General features: G+C 36.2%; 12 non-coding genes across 12 annotated transcripts; 5 read left to right on the top strand and 7 right to left on the bottom strand.

Moving 5' to 3' along the window:
* Positions 1-2,144: 2,144 nt before the first annotated feature.
* On the bottom strand, positions 2,145-2,216 carry trnaq-cug (transfer RNA glutamine (anticodon CUG)). Its single transcript has one exon. It is a non-coding gene; the product is annotated as a tRNA-Gln (tRNA).
* A 603-nt stretch (positions 2,217-2,819) lies between these two features.
* Positions 2,820-2,891, bottom strand: trnaq-cug (transfer RNA glutamine (anticodon CUG)). Its single transcript has one exon. It is a non-coding gene; the product is annotated as a tRNA-Gln (tRNA).
* A 766-nt stretch (positions 2,892-3,657) lies between these two features.
* Positions 3,658-3,729, top strand: trnaq-cug (transfer RNA glutamine (anticodon CUG)). Its single transcript has one exon. It is a non-coding gene; the product is annotated as a tRNA-Gln (tRNA).
* Positions 3,730-6,341: 2,612 nt separating this feature from the next.
* Positions 6,342-6,413, bottom strand: trnaq-uug (transfer RNA glutamine (anticodon UUG)). Its single transcript has one exon. It is a non-coding gene; the product is annotated as a tRNA-Gln (tRNA).
* Positions 6,414-6,941: 528 nt separating this feature from the next.
* trnaq-uug (transfer RNA glutamine (anticodon UUG)) lies at positions 6,942-7,013 on the top strand. The gene has a single exon. It is a non-coding gene; the product is annotated as a tRNA-Gln (tRNA).
* A 1,439-nt stretch (positions 7,014-8,452) lies between these two features.
* Positions 8,453-8,524, bottom strand: trnaq-uug (transfer RNA glutamine (anticodon UUG)). The gene has a single exon. It is a non-coding gene; the product is annotated as a tRNA-Gln (tRNA).
* Positions 8,525-9,172: 648 nt separating this feature from the next.
* Positions 9,173-9,244, bottom strand: trnaq-uug (transfer RNA glutamine (anticodon UUG)). Its single transcript has one exon. It is a non-coding gene; the product is annotated as a tRNA-Gln (tRNA).
* Positions 9,245-12,355: 3,111 nt separating this feature from the next.
* Positions 12,356-12,427, top strand: trnaq-uug (transfer RNA glutamine (anticodon UUG)). The gene has a single exon. It is a non-coding gene; the product is annotated as a tRNA-Gln (tRNA).
* Positions 12,428-13,189: 762 nt separating this feature from the next.
* On the bottom strand, positions 13,190-13,261 carry trnaq-cug (transfer RNA glutamine (anticodon CUG)). Its single transcript has one exon. It is a non-coding gene; the product is annotated as a tRNA-Gln (tRNA).
* A 733-nt stretch (positions 13,262-13,994) lies between these two features.
* Positions 13,995-14,066, bottom strand: trnaq-uug (transfer RNA glutamine (anticodon UUG)). Its single transcript has one exon. It is a non-coding gene; the product is annotated as a tRNA-Gln (tRNA).
* Positions 14,067-14,601: 535 nt separating this feature from the next.
* trnaq-uug (transfer RNA glutamine (anticodon UUG)) lies at positions 14,602-14,673 on the top strand. The gene has a single exon. It is a non-coding gene; the product is annotated as a tRNA-Gln (tRNA).
* A 4,102-nt stretch (positions 14,674-18,775) lies between these two features.
* Positions 18,776-18,847, top strand: trnaq-cug (transfer RNA glutamine (anticodon CUG)). The gene has a single exon. It is a non-coding gene; the product is annotated as a tRNA-Gln (tRNA).
* The last annotated feature ends 191 nt before the right edge of the window (positions 18,848-19,038 follow it).

Raw genomic sequence — 19,038 nt, 5'->3', positions numbered from 1 at the left:
CTGACCCACCTGCTCCCAGTGCCACCCACATTGGTTTATTTGGCAAAAGCCTAAAATGCTGCATTTGAAAACTAAAATGGCTCAACCCAAAACGCTGCAACATGAAACAACGCAACATGAAATGCCAACAACAAGAAATGTCGCGGCACGAAATGCTGCAACAGCTGTAACACCAAACGGGGCAACATGAATTAGCGTCACCCAAATCATGTGTGGCGCTAATTTGGCATCTCATGCCAAATTATCAACACAAAACGCTACATGAACATTTTTGTACAGTAACAGTCACTCATCAAAGGTCATAATGCAGGCCCGGCTAGCTCAGTCGGTAAAACATTAGACTCTTAACCTCAAGGTCGTGTGTTCAAACCCCAAGTTGGTTGATTGAATTTTGCCAAGGAAATTCAACATGAGACTGTGCTCCATTTCTCATAAATCAATAAAAAAAACTGTAACGATGTGCGAGTTCATGTTCTTCTGTTAAAATCAAATAATAACATTTTTCTTTTTGTGCAGTAATAATCAAAAAGAAAACATATGTAACTAAAAAAACGTCGCGACACCTAGAAATGTGACATGAAACGTGTCAAACTTAAACTTCAACAGCACAAAGCCCGCCCCTGACCCACCTGCTCCCAGTGCCACCCACATTGGTTTATTTGGCAAAAGCCTAAAATGCTGCATTCGAAAACTAAAATGGCTCAAACCATAGCGCTGCCACATGAAGCAACGCACCATGAAATTCCGACAACACGAAATTTCGCGGTACGAAACGTCGCAACACGAAATGCTGCAACAGTTGTGACACCAAACGGGGCAACATGAAATAGCGCCACCCAAATCATGAAACATCGTAACACAAAACGCCGTCAACACAAAACGTTGGAACACAAATTTGACATGAACATTTTTGTCAAGTAACAATCACTTATGAAGGTTAATGATGGAGTCCTGACTAACTCAGTCGGTAGAGCATGAGACTCTTAATCTCAGGGTCGTTGATTCGAGCCCTACGTTGGACGATTAACCTTGGCCAAGGAAATTCAATATGAGACGGTGCGACACCTAGAATTAATCAATAAAAAGAAACTGTAACGATGTGTGAGTTCGCATTCTTCTGTTAAACTTAATCAATTAATAAAATGTTTCTTTTCGTACAGTAATAATCAATAAAGAGCGCATATGTACCTGAGAAACGCCGCAACTCCTAACAACGTGACATGAAACGCGTCAAACTTAAACTTCAACAGCACAAAACGCCGCACCCGAAAACTAAAATGGCTCAACCCAAAACACTGCAACATGAAACAACGCAACATGAATTGCCGACAACACAAAATGTCGTGGCAAGAGATGTCACAACACGAAATTCTGCAACAGCTGTGACACCAAACAGCGCAACATGAAATAGCGCAACCCAAATCATGAAACATCATAACACAAAACGCCATCAACGCGAAACGTTGCAACACAAAATGCAACATAAACATTTTTGTACATTATCAATCATTCATCAAGAGATACAACTGAGACCCGGCTAGCTCGGTCGGTAGAGCATGACACTCTTAATCTCAGGGTCCTGGGTTTGATCCCCACGTTGGGCGGTTGAATTTTTCCAAGGAAATTCAACACGAGACAGTGCGACACTTCAAATGGATCAATAAAAAAAAAACGTAACGATGTGTGAGTTTGCATTGTTCTGTTAAATTCACTTAATTAATAATGTTTTTTTTTTTGTACAGTAATAATCAATAAAGAGCGCAATTGTAGCTAAGAAAGTTTAAAATCAAGTTTAAAATCACATTAAAAATAAATAAAAATGAGCAATCATCAATCTTCACCAAGATTTCACTTTCGTCAGTTGTTTGACATTATCGGCACCCGAGGATCTTGTGGGATGACGCTGAGCACATTATTAAGAAAAAAAATCACTGACAGGACGGATAGAAACACTTTTTATTTCAACAGATTCTTGGGCCGTACCTGCTGTCAAAACTCTAAAGAAGGAAAAAGTTAGGAATAAAAACATGACTCGTAAACATATAAGGGACACAATCTGAAAATGGACAAGAAAATATTTTTTATTTGCAAGCATTAATCAAATGGAGGTGATACTGAGTACTAAACACTCTAACGTTTCAAAAAAGTTCCACCAAGACTTGAACTAGGATCACTGGATTCAGAGTCCAGAGTGCTAACCATTACACCATGGAACCTGTAAATATACATGTAAAACAATGTGATCCTACAGTACACAGTACTTGATTGTATTTGATAGAATGTCGTTGATCCCTTGAGTGTGTGATGTCAGAAAAAAATTGGTCGAATTTCATCATCAAGATTTAGGTCAAAAGTAAAAATAAATATGACTAAGTAAGTACTAGGTACAAAGTACTGACTGAAAACAGGTCTTAAAAACTTTAGAGCTTGTCCAGGATTTGCTACCAGGGTCTCTCACACCCAAAGCGAAAATACAAGAGTGGACTAACAAGACCTGGAACAAGTCTTTCCAGCAAATCTCATGAAATGTGAGATTTTAATAGGGAACACAATCCGAAATTTGGTTATTTTATTGCACTTTCACACATATTTAGTTTCACGGACATTTTCATACATAGATGAACTATGGGTTACCAGCTCAGGGAATGGAACACGAGAATCATACGACTAAACCAACAAGCCCTTAAAAATACTTTGGCAAAAGTCTTAGATTAACAAGCGCTTCTAATAGTGGATACAATTTGAAATACTTCTAAGACATTTAATTACAGACTAACTTGCACTCTAATGAAGTCATTCTAGATACAAAGGTTTCAAGAAGGCTCCACCAAGACTTGAACTTGGATCACTGGATTCAGCGTCCAGAGTGCTAACCATTACACCATGGAACCTGTAAATACACAGGTAAAAGAAAGTTATCCAACAGTAAACAGTATTGATAAACTTTGATAGACTGTCATTGACACCTTGAGTGTCAGGAAAATGGAGGTAAATGTTTAAATCAAGTCTAAAGTAAAGAAAGACAAGATTGTGACTGTATGTATGAGGGGGAAAATCCTGACTGAAAACAGGAATTATAAACACAAGAACTCCTCCTTTTTTTTTTTTTTTTTTTACTTTAGACTTGATTTAAATGTTTCCCTCAAATTGTCAATGAGATTTAATCAAATTTCATCAACAGGAACTATAAACACAAGTGCTCGTCCAAGTTCAACAAATCTCATGAAATGTGACATTTTAATAGGAGACACAATCTGAAATGTTGTCACACTTTTAACTAACCGTTTTTGATTTCCTTTTGATCAATTCATGCATGAAAAAGGCAGTGAATCCATATTTGGTTTAAGAGTGCAACGTATTAACCCAGTTTCAGATTGTGTTCCTTATTAAAATATCACATTTTATTTGCAATCATGTTGCAGGGTTTGTGGGTTTTGGACAAGTCTTTGTGTTCAAAATATAATTCTTGTTTTCAGTCATGACTTTTCCCCTCGTACACACAGTCACAAATCGTGTCTTTTTTTTTTACTTTAGACTTGATTTAAACGTTTCCCTCCATTTTCCTGAAAACTTACACTCAAGGTGTCAATGAGATTTAATCACATTTCATCAATACTGTGTACTGTAGGATCACATTGTTTTACATGTACTTTTACAGGTTCCATGGTGTAATGGTTAGCACTCTCGGCTCTGAATCCAGTGATCCAAGTTCAAGTCTTGGTGGAACCGACTTACATTATTTAAGCGGACATTTTTCATCGATTGCTTCAGTGCAGTGGTTCACAACCTTTTTTCAGTGATATACCCCCTGTGAACATTTTTTTTAAATCAAGTACCCCCTAATCAGAGCAAAGCATTTTTGGTTGAAAAAAAGAGACGATTAAGTAAAATACAGCACTATGTCATCAATTTCTGATTTATTAAACTGTAAAACAGTGCAAAATATTGCTCATTTGTAGTGGTCTTTCTTGAACTATTTGGAAAAAAAGGTATAAAATTTACCAAAAACTTGTTGAAAAATAAACAAGAAATTCAATTATAAATAAAGTAGGGGTGGGCAAATTAATGCGTTAATTACGCGTTAACTCATCAATATATTAACGCCGACAATTATTTTATCGCATATTTGCGTGTGTTGTTTACATGCTTTTATTTTGTTAACGCCTTTTCTTAACAAGATGGCATCTCCCGGATGTACTTCGGCGTCGAGGGGCTCTTGGTAAAGATGGAACATTTGGCAAAAATACCGGAATATTCTGCAAATTTCCTGGCTGGCTTACAACGTGGTCACTCTGGGATCACTTACGACCGCCAGACAATTCTGAATGTGGATAGATCTGGCCGTTTTGGACTGAATGAGGCGTGCTTGCTAGACCGGCTAGCTAGCATGGGAATACTTTGCCGGCTACATCCAGCGGCCTGTGAAGCAGCGGAGTATATGTGTTGTCGGTCTATTTATCAGTAATGCAGACGAGGAGTGTTGGCTGAGTTCTTAACGTTTGCTTTCAGTGCATGCATATCACAACATACAAGATGCCATCATGGCGACACAACCTATACCGGGCTACCGCGCATGCTCGTCACTCCTGTTGCATGCTGGGTAGGGTAGTTCTTTTTTTCCCTGGCTCATAATATCACAAATAATACCATGTATATGCGTTCAGTTTATCAAAGCACCAAGCAAACAATCGGAAAATTCCCATCATATCAATTCCTAGATATGGTCATAATTATTTTAAGTGCACTACGCAGAATAAACACAACATTATTAATATTGCTACTACGGATAATTTGATCAAAAATTCCCTAAAACAGCCCACTACCTATAATATAGGTTTTTTAAACATAAGACCCTGATAAAAAAAAAAATGTTCTGCTGTTACCTCAGAAATTGCCTGTTCAGATGTTATGATTGTGGCTCAGAGATTTGTATGTAGATTATATTTATTTTCCATAACAAACAGGATAACTTAAATACCCTGGCAGTGGCAATAAGCTTAAATGTTTGTATTTACATTTTTTGAGTTGATTTTCATAAAATATGCTATTTAACTGCTACTGTTTAACAAGGACTGATTTAAATTGTGTTTGCACAACAAATGTTTTGGTGCTTTTGTTCATGTGGGAGAATATTCCAATAAAGGTGCATTACACACTAGTTTTGAATTCATTATTGGGCTTTGCGTATACAATGCAGTTAATCGCGATTAATCGGAGAAATGGTGTGATTAACTTCGATTAAAAATTGTAATCGTTGCCCAGCCCTAAAATAAAGATTTCTATCTGGAATCATAAACTTCATTCTAAATATTTCTTTACAAAATAAAACTTTAACATCAATATTTAAGGAACATGTCTACACAAAATCTAGCTGTCAACACTGAATATTGCATTTTTGCATTTCTTTACACAGTTTATGAACTTACATTCATATTTTGTTGAAGTATTATTCAATAAATATATTTATAAAGGATTTTTGAATTATTGCTATTTTTAGGACATTTTTTTTAAATCTCACATACCCCTTGGCATACCTTTAAGTACCCCGACGGGTAGGCGTACCTCCATTTGAGAACCACTGCTTTAGTGTATGCCTTCAGAAAATAGGATAATATAGTTTACAATGAAGTTCACAGTCATAAGTGGAAAGAAATATGACTATGGATGAACTAAGGGTTACTATCTCAGTCCTAAAACAAACTGTGGTCATACATTTAGGTACCACTGTACTTGATAAGTCACAAATGTAACAACAATTGTGTGTACAAGAAAGACAAGTTATGATTAAAAACAGGACACACAAGCATAAGGGATTGTCGGGGAATTGAACCCGAGACCTCTCGCACCCTCAGCGAGAATCATACAACTAGACCAACAAGCCTTAAAGGCACAATGGCAAACATCTTTTGAAAATGTTTTAATCTTTTAATAGGGGCCACAATCTGAAACTGTGCTTTTAACACATATTTTGATTGACTACCATTTTCACGCATAAATAAACATAGGGTTTACCACCTCAGTCCTAGAACAAACACACCTCGTAAATTGAGACACAACTGTATTTATTTCAGAGATTTTTATTGATCCCTTGAGTGTGTGATGTCAGAAAAAAGGTTAAAATCAAGTCTTAAGTCACCAATGTAAAGACAACTGTGTGTAGGAAGGAACAAGTAATGACTGAAAGCAGGACTCAAAGAACTAAGGTCTTGTATAGGTCATAACTTTATCTTCACCTACACACAGTTGTTGTTACATTTGTGATGTTCCACCTGACCATATTATGAGACATCTACCTATCAATTCAAATAGTAATCTTAAATTGCCACTGAAATACTGCAAGTTAGTTCCACCAAGACTTGAACTTGGATCACTGGATTCAAAGTCCAGCGTGCTAACCATTACACCATGGAACCTATAAACGTAAGCGCAAAGTTTTAACCCAGTTTCACATTGTTTTCCCTAATGTTCTTAAGTCCTGTTTTCAATCATGGATCTGTCCCTCGTACACACACTTGTTACATTTTTGACTCCGGACTTGATTTTGAACTTTTATTTCACTTTTCCAGAGGTCACATAATCAAAGGATCAATGAAAATCTGCACAATCCAATACAGTTGGTTCTTAATTTACAAGCTCTATTTGTTCTAGGACTGATCTCTTAAACCCTTATTTTCTTTTGTGCATGAAGATGGTAGTGAATTTAATTTTCAGTTAAAAGATTGTGTCCCCTATTAATCATTTGTTCAGCAATTGATTAACGTGTATCCCGACTTAAACAAGTTGAAAAACTTATTTGGGTGTTGCCATTTAGTGGTCAGTTGTACGGAATATGTACTGTACTGTGCAATCTACTTATAAAAGTTTCAATCAATCAAAATCCTGTTGCAGGGTTTCTTGGTATTGGACAAGTCCTTGTATTAAAATTAGAAAAGGATTTTGCAGGTTCCATGGTGTAATGGTTAGCACTCTGGACTTTGAATCGAGTGATCTATGTTCAAGTCTTGGTGGAACCAACTTGCAGTATTTAAGAAGACATTTTTCATTGATTGCTTTAGTGTTTGCCTTCAGAAATTAGGGTCAAAATAGTTCACTATGAAGTTCACAGTCAAAAGTAGAAAGAAAAATGACTATGTGTGTATGGAATAAAAAAGTAATGAGTGAAAACAGGACTTACAGACATAAAAACTTGTCCAGGATTTGAACCCAGACCATCTCTCTCACTTTGAGGAAGAAGGATATGACGATACTAAGAAGTCCTGGAACGAGACTTACCAACAAATGTTATGAAATGTCAACTTTTAATAGGGGACACAATCTGAAACTTGATTACCTTATTGCACTTTTAAAATTATTTAGATTCACTGACATGTTCATACATAGATGAACTAAGGGTTACTAGCTCAGTCCTAAAACAAACTGTGGTCATACATTTAGGTACCACTGTATTTGATAAGTCACGAATGTAACAACAATTGTGTGTACAAGAAAGACAAGTTATGATTAAAAACAGGACATACAAGCATAAGGGGTTGTCCGGGAATTGAACCCGGCACCTCCCGCACCCTAAGCGAGAATCATACGACTAGACCAACAAACCTTAAAGACATGGTGGCAAACATCTTTTAAAAATGTTTTAATCTTTTAATAGGGGCCACTATCTGAAACTGTGCTTTTAACACATATTTTGACTGACTACCATTTTCACGGATACATAAACGGAGGGTTTACCACCTCAGTCCTAGAACAAATAGAGCTCGTAAGTTGAGACACAACTGTATTTATTTCAGAGATTTTTATTGATCCCTTGAGTGTGTGATGTCAGAAAAAAAGGTTAAAATCAAAACTCAAGTCACCAATGTAAAGACAACTGTGTGTGCAAAGGAACAAGTAATGACTGAAAGCAAGACTCAAAGACCAAGGATCTTGTATAGGTCTTTGAGTACTGGAGTCCGACAAGTCCTGGAACAAAACTTACCAACACATCTCATGACATGTCAGATTTTCATAGGGGACACACTTCGAATATAGATGAACTAAGGGTTACCAGCTCAGTCCTAGAACAAACTGTGGTCATACATTTAGGTAACATTCTATATTATTTGATAGTTTTTATTGATTCCTGGAGTGTGTGATGTCTGTAAAAAAGATCAAAATCATTTGTAAAGTCACAAATGTGACAACAACTGTGTGTATGAGGGAAAAAGTTATGATTTTAATTAAGACTTATAAACATAAGGTTTTAATTGGAAATTGAACCAGAATCAATATTATTAGACAGGATCAACAAGCCCTGAATATTAATGTGGCGAAGATACAAAAAAGGAAAGAAAACAATTTTTTAATACAGATCACAATGCCAAACTGCACTTTTAAGTCATACTGAAATTTGCACCCTTTTTCATGTACTAACTATTGAAAGTGAAGTCATACTGATCATTCTAATTTTACAAGAAGGTTCCACCAAGACTTGAACTTGGATCACTGGATTCAAAGTCCAGAGTGCTAACCATTACACCATGGAACCTGTACATACAATGGAATTAAAGCCCTATTTCATTTCTGTATGAAGATGGTCGTGAATTTAATTTTTGGTTTAAAGATTGTATCCCCTATTAAAATATCAAATTTTACTTGAGATTTGTTCAGCAATCCAGCAGCAGAGTTTCTTGGTCTTGGACAAGTCTTTGTATTCAAATAATTTCTTAACTTCCAGGTTCCATGGTGTAATGTTTAGCACTCTGGACTTTTGAATCCAGTGATCCGAGTTCAAGTCTTGGTGGAACCAACTGACAGTAAACAAACTGATCCATACGTAGTTATATTTTTATGGATGCCGTGAGTGATGTCAATAGAAAAATGATCAAAATCAAGTCAAAAGTTACAAATGTAACAACAACTGTGTGTATGAGGAAAAAAGTTATTATTGAAAAATAGGACTGATTTAACATGAAAACTTGTCCGGGTATTGAATCCAAGGTCTCTCACACACAAAGCGAAATCACAATATTAAACCAAAAAGCCCTGAATAACAGTCTTTAAAAAAAAAAACATCTTCTAATAAGACACAATCTTAAAATGCTCTTTTAACACATATGAGCATTTAATGTGCTCTATTTTTCATGCTAAAAACATACTGTACATACGAAACATTAACCACTCCAGTTGTACAAGTTGGTTCCACCAAGACTTGAACTTGGATTACTGGATTCAAAGTCCAGAGGGCTAACCATTACACCATGGAACCTGTATAAGTAATGCAAATTATTGTGCAGTAAAGAAAATCTGATTGGATATAACAGATTTGTTTGATATTTTTTCATGAAAATGGTAGTAAATAAAAAATCCGAGACAGAGGAACGCTTCAAGTTGACGACTCTTCAGCAGGTTAGAGTTTTGACTGTGAACTTAATTTTGAACTTTTATTTCTGTTTTTCAGACATCACACACTTAAGGGATCAATGATAATCTATCAAATCTAATCAAGTACTGTGTACTATAGGATCACATTGTTTTACATGTACTTTTAGAGGTTCCATGGTGTAATGGTTAGTACTCTGGACTCTGAATCCAGAAATCCAAGTCTGGGTGGAACCTTCTTGTGTTCAGTATGACTACCCTTTGAACATTAAAAAAATGTTGTAGTGCATTTTTAGGTAGTACTCCTTATATGTTTACAAGTCCTATTGTTTGTCACATCGTTTGTCAGTTTTAGATTGTGTCCCCTATTAAAAGGTTAAACCGAATTCAAGATGATGGACAGATTATTTTCAGGGCTTTTTAGTCTAGTTGTATGAGTCTCGCTTCGGGTGTGAGAGGTTGTATTTTTATCAATCCTATTTTCAATCATAACTTTACCTTTACCTACACACAGTTGTTGTTATATTTGTGATGTTCCACCTGATTTTGACCATATTATTAGACATCTATCTATCGATTCAAATAGTAATCTTTAATTGCCACTTAAATACTGCAAGTTGGTTCCACCAACACTTGAACTTGGATCCCTGGATTCAAAGTCTAGAGTGTTAACCATTACACCATGGAACCTATAAAAGTAAGTGCAAAGTTATAACCCAGTTTCAGATTGTTTCCCCTAATGTTCTTAAGTCCTGTTTTCAATCATGGATCTGTCCCTCGTACACACACTTGTTACATTTGTGACTCCAGACTTGATTTTGAACTTTTATTTCACTTTTCCAGAGGGCACATAATCAAGGGATCAATGAAAATCTGCACAATGAAATACAGTTGGTTCTTAATTTACAAGCTCTATTTGTTCTAGGACTGATCTCATAAACCCTTATTTTCTTTTGTGCATGAAGATGGTAGTGAATTTAATTTTCAGTTAAAAGATTGTGTCCCCTATTAAACATTTGTTCAGCAATCCATGAATTGATTAACGTGTATCACGACTTAAACAAGTTTAAAAACTAATTTGGGTGTTGCCATTTAGTGGTCAGTTGTACAGAACACGTACTGTACTGTGCAATCTACTAATAAAAGTTTCAATCAATCAAAATCCTGTTGCAGGGTTTCTTGGTATTAGACACGTTTTTTTTATTAAAATTAGACAAAGATCTTACATGTTACATGGTATAATGGTTAGCACTCTGAACTTTGAATCCAGTTATCCAAGTTCAAGTCTTGGTGGAACCAACTTGCAGTATTTAAGTGGACATTTTTCATTAATTGCTTTAGTGTTTGCCTTCAGAATTTAGGATCAAAATAGTTTACCATGAAGTTCACAGTCAAAAGTAGAAAGAAATATGACTATGTGTGTACGAGATGAAAAGCAATGAGTGAAAACCGGACTTAAAGACATTAAAGCTTGTTCAGGATTTGAACCCAGACCATCACTCTCACTTTGAGTAAGAAGGATATAACAATACTAAGAAGTCCTGGAACGAGACATACCAACAAATGTTATGAAATGTCAACTTTTAATAGGGGACACAATCTGAAACTTTATTACCGTATTGCATTTTTTAAATTATTTAGATTCACTGACATTTTCATACATAGATGAACTAATGGTTACTAGCTCAGTCCTAAAACAAACTGTGGTCATACATTTAGGTACCACTGTATTTGATAAGTCACAAATGTAACAACAATTGTGTGTACAAGAAAGACAAGTTATGATTAAAAACAGGCCATACAAGCATAAGGACTTGTCCGGGAATTGAACCCGGGACCTCTCGCACCCTAAGCGAGAATCACACGACTAGACCAACAAGCCTTGAAAGCTTCATGGCAAACATCTTTTAAAAATGGTTTAATCTTTTATGAGAGGCCACAATCTGAAACTGTGCTTTTAACACATATTTTGATTGACTACGATCTTCACGCATAAATAAACGGAAGATTTACCACCTCAGTCCTAGAACAAATAGACCTCGTAAATTAAGACACAACTGTATTTATTTCAGAGAATTTTATTGATCCTTTGAGTGTTTGATGTCAGAAAAAAAAGGTTAAAATCAAGTCTTAAGTCACCAATGTAAAGACAACTGTGTGTGCGAAGGAACAAGTAATGACTGAAAGCAGGACTCAAAGACCTAAGATCTTGTATAGGTCTTTGAGTACTGGAGTCCGACAAGTCCTGGAACAAAACTTACCAACACATCTCATGACATGTCGGATTTTCATAGGGGACACACTTCGAAGATAGATGAACTAAGGGTTACCAGCTCAGTCCTAGAACAAACTGTGGTCATACATTTAGGTAACATTGTATTTGATTTGATAGTTTTTATTGATTCCTGGAGTGTGTGATGTCTGCAAAAATGATCAAAATCATGTGTAAAGTCACAAATGTGACAACAACTGTGTGTATGAGGGAAAAGTTTTGATTGTAAATAAGACTTTTAAACATAAGGTCTTAATTGGAAATTGAACCCGAATCAATATTATTAGACAGGATCAACAAGCCCTGAATATTAATGTGGCGAAGATATAAAAATAAGGAAAGAAAACATTTTTTAATAAAGATCACAATGCCAAACTGCACTTTTAAGACATACTTAAATTTGCACCCTTTTTCATGTACTAACTATTGAAGGTGAAGTCATACTGATCATTCTAATGTTACAAGAAGGTTCAACCAAGACTTGGAATTGGTCCACTGGATTCAAAGTCCAGAGTGCTAACCATTACACCATGGAACCTGTGTATGCAAATGAATTAAAGCCTTATTTAATTTGTGTATGAAGATGATAGTGAATTTAATTTTTGGTTTAAAGATTGTGCCCCCTATTAAAATCTCACATTTTATTTGAGATTTGTTCAGCAATCCTGTTCCAGAGTTTTTTGGTCTTGGACAAGTCCTTATGTTCAAATTATTTCTTACCATCCAGGTTCCATGGTGTAATGTTTAGCACTCTGGACTTTGAATCCAGTGATCCAAGTTCAAGTCTTGGTGGAACCAACTGACAGTAAACAAACTGATCCATACGTAGTTATATTTTTATGGATGCCGTGAGTGATGTCAATAGAAAAATGATCAAAATCAAGTCCATCCATCCATCCATTTTCTACCGCTTATTCCCTTTTAGGGTCGCTGGCGCCTATCTCAGCTACAATCAGGCGGAAGGCGGGGTACACCCTGGACAAGTCGCCACCTCATCGCAGGGCCAACACAGATAGACGGACAACATTCACACTCACATTCACACACTAGGGCCAATTTAGTGTTGCCAATCAACCTATCCCCAGGTGCATGTCTTTGGAAGTGGGAGGAAGCCGGAGTACCCGGAGGGAACCCACGCATTCACGGGGAGAACATGCAAACTCCACACAGAAAGATCCCCAGCCTGGATTTGAACCCAGGACTGCAGGAACTTCTTATTGTGAGGCAGACGCACTAACCACTCTGCCACCGTGAAAATCAAGTCAAAAGTCACAAATGTAACAACAAATGTGTGTATGAGGAAAAAATTTGTTATTGAAAAATAGGACTGAACTTGTTCGGGTATTGAATTCAGGGTCCCTCACACACAAAGCGAAAATCACATTATTAAACCAAAAAGCCCTGAACAACACAGTTTAAAAAACAAAAAAAAAAAACATCTTCTAATAAGACACAATCTTAAAATGCACTTTTAACACATATCAGCGTTTAATGTGCTGCCTTTTTCATGCTAAAAACATACTGGACATTCTAAACACTAACCACTTCAGTTGTACAAGTTGGTTCCACCAAGACTTGAACTTGAATCACTGGATTCAGAGTCCAGAGTGCTAACCATTACACCATGGAACCCGTAAATTATTAGAAATTATTGTGCAGTATAGAGAACCTGATCGGATATAACAGATTTGTTTGATATTTTTTCATGAAAATAGTAGTAAATAAAAAATCCGAGACAGAGGAACGCTTCAAGCTGACGACTCTCCCGCAGGTTAGAGTTTTGACTGTGAACTTAATTCTGAACTTTTATTTCCGTTTTTCAGACATCACACACTTAAGGGATCAATGATAATCTATCAAATCCAATCAAGTACTGTGTACTGTAGGATCACATTGTTTTACATGTACTTTTACAGGTTCCATGGTGTAATGGTTAGCACTCAGGACTTTAAATCCAGTGATCAAAATTCAAGTCTTGTTGGAACCTTCTTGTGTTCAGTATGACCACCCTTTGAACATTAAAAAAATGTTGTAGTGCATTTTTAGGTAGTACTCATATGTTTACAAGTCCTATTGTTAGTCACATCGTTTGTCATTTTTAGATTGTGTCCCCTATTAAAAGGTTAAACAGAATTCAAGATGTTTGACGCATTATTTTCAGGGCTTTTTAGTCTATTTGTATGAGTCTCGCTTCGGGTGTGAGAGGTTATATTTTCATTAATCCTATTTTCAATCATAACTTTACCTTTACCTACACACAGTCGTTGTTACATTTGTGATGTTCCACCTGATTTTGACCATATTATGAGACATCTATCTATCAATTCAAATAGTAATTTCAAATTGCCACTTAAATACTGCAAGTTGGTTCCACCAAGACTTGAACTTGGATCCCTGGATTCAAAGTCCAGAGTGCTAACCATTACACCATGGAACCTATAAACGCAAGTGCAAAGTTTTAACCCCGTTTCAGATTGTTTCCCCTAATGTTCTTAAGTCCTGTTTTCAATCATGGATCTGTCCCTCGTACACACACTTGTTACATTTTTGACTCTAGACTTGATTTTGAACTTTTATTTCACTTTTCCAGAGGTTTACATAATCAAGGGGTCAATGAAAATCTTCACATTCAAATACAGTTGGTTCTAAATTTACAAGCTATATTTGTTCTAGGACTGATCTCGTAAACCCTTATTTTCTTTTGTGCATGATAATGGTAGTGAATTTAATTTTCAGTTAAAAGATTGTGTCCCCTATTAAACATTTGTTAGGCAATCCATGAATTGATTAACGTGTATCCTGACTTAAACAAGTTGAAAAACCTATTTGGGTGTTGCCAATTAGTGGTCAGTTGTACGTAACATGTACTGTACTCTGCAATCTACTAATAAAAGTTTAACTATCAAAATCCTGTTGCAGGGTTTCTTGGTATTTGACAAGTCCTTGTAATAAAATTAAAAATGGATTTTGTAGGTTCCATGGTGTAATGGTTAGCACTCTGGACTTTGAATCCAGTGATCCAAGTTCAAGTCTTGGTGGAGCCAACTTGCAGTATTAAAGTGGATGTGTTTTTCATTGATTGCTTTAGTGTTTGCCTTCAGAAATTAAGTTCAAAATAGTTTACCATGAAGTTCATAGTCAAAAGTAGAAAGAAATATGACTATGTGTGTACGAGAGAAAAAGTAACGAGTGAAAACAGGACTTAAAGACATAAAAGCTTGTCCAGGATTTGAACCCAGACCATCTTTCTCACTTTGAGCAAGAAGGATATGACGATACTAAGAAGTCCTGGAAAGAGACATACCAACTAATGTTACTCAATGTGAGATTTTAACAGGGGACACAATCTGAAACTTGGTTACCTTATTGCACTTTTGAACTTATTTAGATTGACTGACATGTTTATACATGGATGAACTAAGGGTTACCAGCTCAGTCCTAGAACAAACTATGGTCTTAAATTTAGGTATCTTTGTATATAATAAGTCATAAATGTGACAACAACTATGTGTACGAGAAAGAACAATTATGATTTAAAATAGGACTTACAAACATAAGGGGCCCTCCGGGAATTGAACACAGGACCTCTCACACCCTAAGCGAGAATCATACGGCTGGACCAACAAGCCTTAAACACTAAATGGCAAACATCTTTTAAAAATGTTTTATTCCTATAATATGGGACACAATCTGAAACTCTGCTTTTTACAAAAAAATTGATTTTTTTATGCATAATTAACTGCGATGAGGTGGCGACTTGTCCAGGGTGTACCCCGCCTTCCGCCCGATTGTAGCTGAGATAGGCGCCAGCGCCCCCCGCGACCCCAAAAGGGAATAAGCGGTAGAAAATGGATGGATGGATGGATGGATGCATAATTAAACTGAGGGTTTACCACCCAGGCCCTACAACAAATAGAGCTCGTAAGTTGAGACACAACTTTATTTATCTCAGGTCTTTTTATTGATCTCTTGAGTGTGTGATGTATGGAACATTTAGGTAAAAGTTTAAAGTCACCAATGTAATGACAAGTGTGTGTAGGAGGGAACAAGTTCTTACTTAAAACATAACATATAAACATACAAGAGGACAGTTTGAAACTGGGCTACAACATTGTACTTCTGAGTCAAAGTTAGACTTACTCCTTTTTTCATGTGAAAATATTCAAATGGGGGCCACATTGATCACTAATCACTCTTAACATTACAAGAAGGTTCCACCAAGACTTAAATTTGGATCACTGGATCCAGAGTCCAGAGTGCTAACCATTCCACCATGGAACCTGTAAATACGCTGGTAAAACAATGTGATCCTACAGTACACAGTACTTGATTGGCTTTGATAGGTTGTCATTGATTCCTTGAGTGTGTGATGTCTGGAAAAAAAAAGGTTAAAATCAAGTCTTTAGTCACCAATGTAAAGACAACTGTGTGTGCGAAGGAACAAGTGATGACTGAAAGCAGGACTCAAAGACCTAAGATCTTGTATAGGTCTTTGAGTCCTGGAGTCCTGGAACAAAACTCACCAACACATCTCATGACATGTCAGATTTTAATAGGGAACACACTTTGAACATAGATGGACTAAGAGTTATCAGCTCGGTCCTAAAACAAGCTGTGGTCATAAATTTAGGTACCCCTGTGTTTGATTTGATAGATTTTTATGATTTCTGGAGTGTGTGACATCTGAAAAAAATGATAAAAATCAAGTCAAAAGTCACAAATGTAACAACAACTGTGTGTATGAACAAAAAGGTTATGATTGTAAATACGACTTTTTATTTCGGATTTGTTGGGTAATCATGTTGCAGGGTCAGGTCCTTGTGTTAAAATTATAATATATAGTTACAGGTTCCATGGTGTAATGGTTAGCACTCCGAACTCTTAATCGAGTGGACCAAGTTAAAGTTAAAGTACCAATGATTGTCACACACATACTAGATGTGGCAAAATTATTCTCTGCATTTGACCCATCACCCTTGATCACCCCTTGGGAGGTGAGGGGAGCAGTGGAAAGCAGCTGTGCCGCGCCTGGGAATCATTTTATTGTAATTTAACCCCCAATTCCAACCCTTAATGCTGAGTGCTAAGCAGAGAAGTAATGGGTCCCATCTATATAGTCTTTGGTATGACTCGGCCGGGATTTGAACTCATGACCTTCAAGTCTTGGTGGAACCACCTGAGTGTAAGCAAGTTATTCAGTACTTTGGTATGTTTTTATGGATTTCATAAGTGACTGATGTCAATGAAAAAATTATCAAAATGAAGTCAAAAGTCATAAATGTAACAACAACTGTGTGTACGAAGAAACATTTTATTATTGAAAAATAGTACTTATAAACATAAGAGCTTGTCCGGGAATTGAATCCAGGATCCCTCAAACCCCAAAAAACTAAAACTATTTTAAAAGGAGATACAATCTGAAAATGCTCTTTTAACACACATCCACATTTAATTCACTACCTTTTTTCATGAAAAAACATTAAATTGAGGCCATACTGAACACTAAGAGGGAAAAAGTTAGGAATAAAAATATGACTCATAAACATATAAGGGACGCAATCTGAAAATGGACAAGAAACATTTCTTCACAGAAATGTTGTTTATTTGCATTTTTCACGGAAGCATTAATCAAATGAAGGTGATACTGAACACTATAGTCACTCTAATGTTTCAGGAAGGTTCCACCAAAACTTGAACGTGGATCACTGAATTCAGAGTCCAGAGTGCTAACCATTACAACATGGAACCTTTCTTTCTTTCTTTCTTTCTTTCTTTCTTTCTTTCTTTTCTTCTTTCTTTCTTTCTTTCTTTCTTTTCTTCTTTCTTTTTTCTTTCTTTCTTTCTTTCTTTCTTTCTTTCTTTCTTTCTTAATTTTTTTCTTTCTTTCTTTCTTTCTTAGTTTATTTCGAACATGAACACACTTACAACATAATACATCAAACAATCCCACATCATTTCACATCACATCATGAACTGTGATTGTACATGTAAAACAATGTGATCCTACAGTACACAGTACTTGATTGGATTTGATAGAATGTCGTTGATCCCTTGAGTGTGTGATGTCTGAAAAAAATAGGTTGACGTTTAAAATCAAGTTTTAGGTCAAAAGTAAAAATAAATATGACTATGTGTGTACGAAGTAATAAGTAATGACTGAAAACAGGACTTAAAAACTTTAGAGCTTGTCCAGGATTTGAAACCATGGACTCTCACACCCAAAGCGACAATACAAGAGTGGACCAACAAGACCTGGAACAAGTCTTTCCAGAAAATCTTATGTAAAGTGAGATTTTAATAGGGGGCACAATCTGAAACTTTATTACCTTATTGCACTTTTATACTTATTTAGTTTCACTGATATTTTCATACATAGATGAACTAAGGGTTACCAGCTCAGTCCTAGAACAAACTGTGGTCATACATTTAGGTAACACTATACTTGATTTGATACATTTTTATTGATTCTTAGTGTGTGATGTCAATAAAAAAAATATCAAAATCTATTCTCAAGTGAAAATAGGACTTATAAACATTAGGGTTTATCGGGGAATCAAACACCTGTCACACTCTAAGCGAGAATCATACGACTAGACCAACAAGCCTTAGAAATACTTTGGCAAAAATCTGAGATTAAAAAGTGCTTTTAATAGGGGACACAATCTGAATTACTTTTAACACATTTAAATCTGAAATTGCTTGCTTATTCATGAAGTTACAATGGACACACGTGTTTCAAGAAGGTTCTACCTAGACTTGAACATAGATCACTGGATTCAGAGCCCAGAGTGCTAACCATTACACCATGGAACCTGTAAACGTCCTTGTAAAACAATGTGATCCTACAGTACACAGTATTGATGAAATTTGATTAAATCTCATTGACACTTTGAGAGAAACGTTTAAATCAAGTCTAAAGTAAAAAAAAAAATAAGGAGGAGCACTTGTGTTTATAGTTCCTGTTTTCAGTCATGATTTTCCCCCTCATACACACAGTCACGAGTTTTGGTTTTTGTTACTTTAGACTTGATTTAAACATTTACCTCCATTTTCCTGACAACTTAGACTCAAAGTGTCAATGAAAATCTAGTAAACTTCATCAATACTGTTTACTAATGGATCACTTTCTTATATGTGTGAATTGCAGGTTCCATGGTGTAATGGTTAGCACTCTGGACTCTGAATCCAGTGATCCAAGTTCAAGTCTTGGTGGAACCCATCCATCCATTTTCTACCGCTTATTCCCTTTTGGGGTCGCGGGGGGCGCTGGCGCCTATTTCAGCTACAATCGGGCGGAAGGCGGGGTACACCCTGGACAAGTCGCCACCTCATCGCAGGGCCAACACAGATAGACAGACAACATTCACACTCACATTCAAACACTAGGGCCAATTTAGTGTTGCCAATCA

Source organism: Nerophis ophidion, linkage group LG04 (genome assembly GCF_033978795.1).
Source record: "Nerophis ophidion isolate RoL-2023_Sa linkage group LG04, RoL_Noph_v1.0, whole genome shotgun sequence".
NCBI lineage: Eukaryota > Metazoa > Chordata > Actinopteri > Syngnathiformes > Syngnathidae > Nerophis > Nerophis ophidion.
Note: the sequence above shows the minus strand (reverse complement) of the source record. Positions and strands in the feature narration are given on the sequence as shown.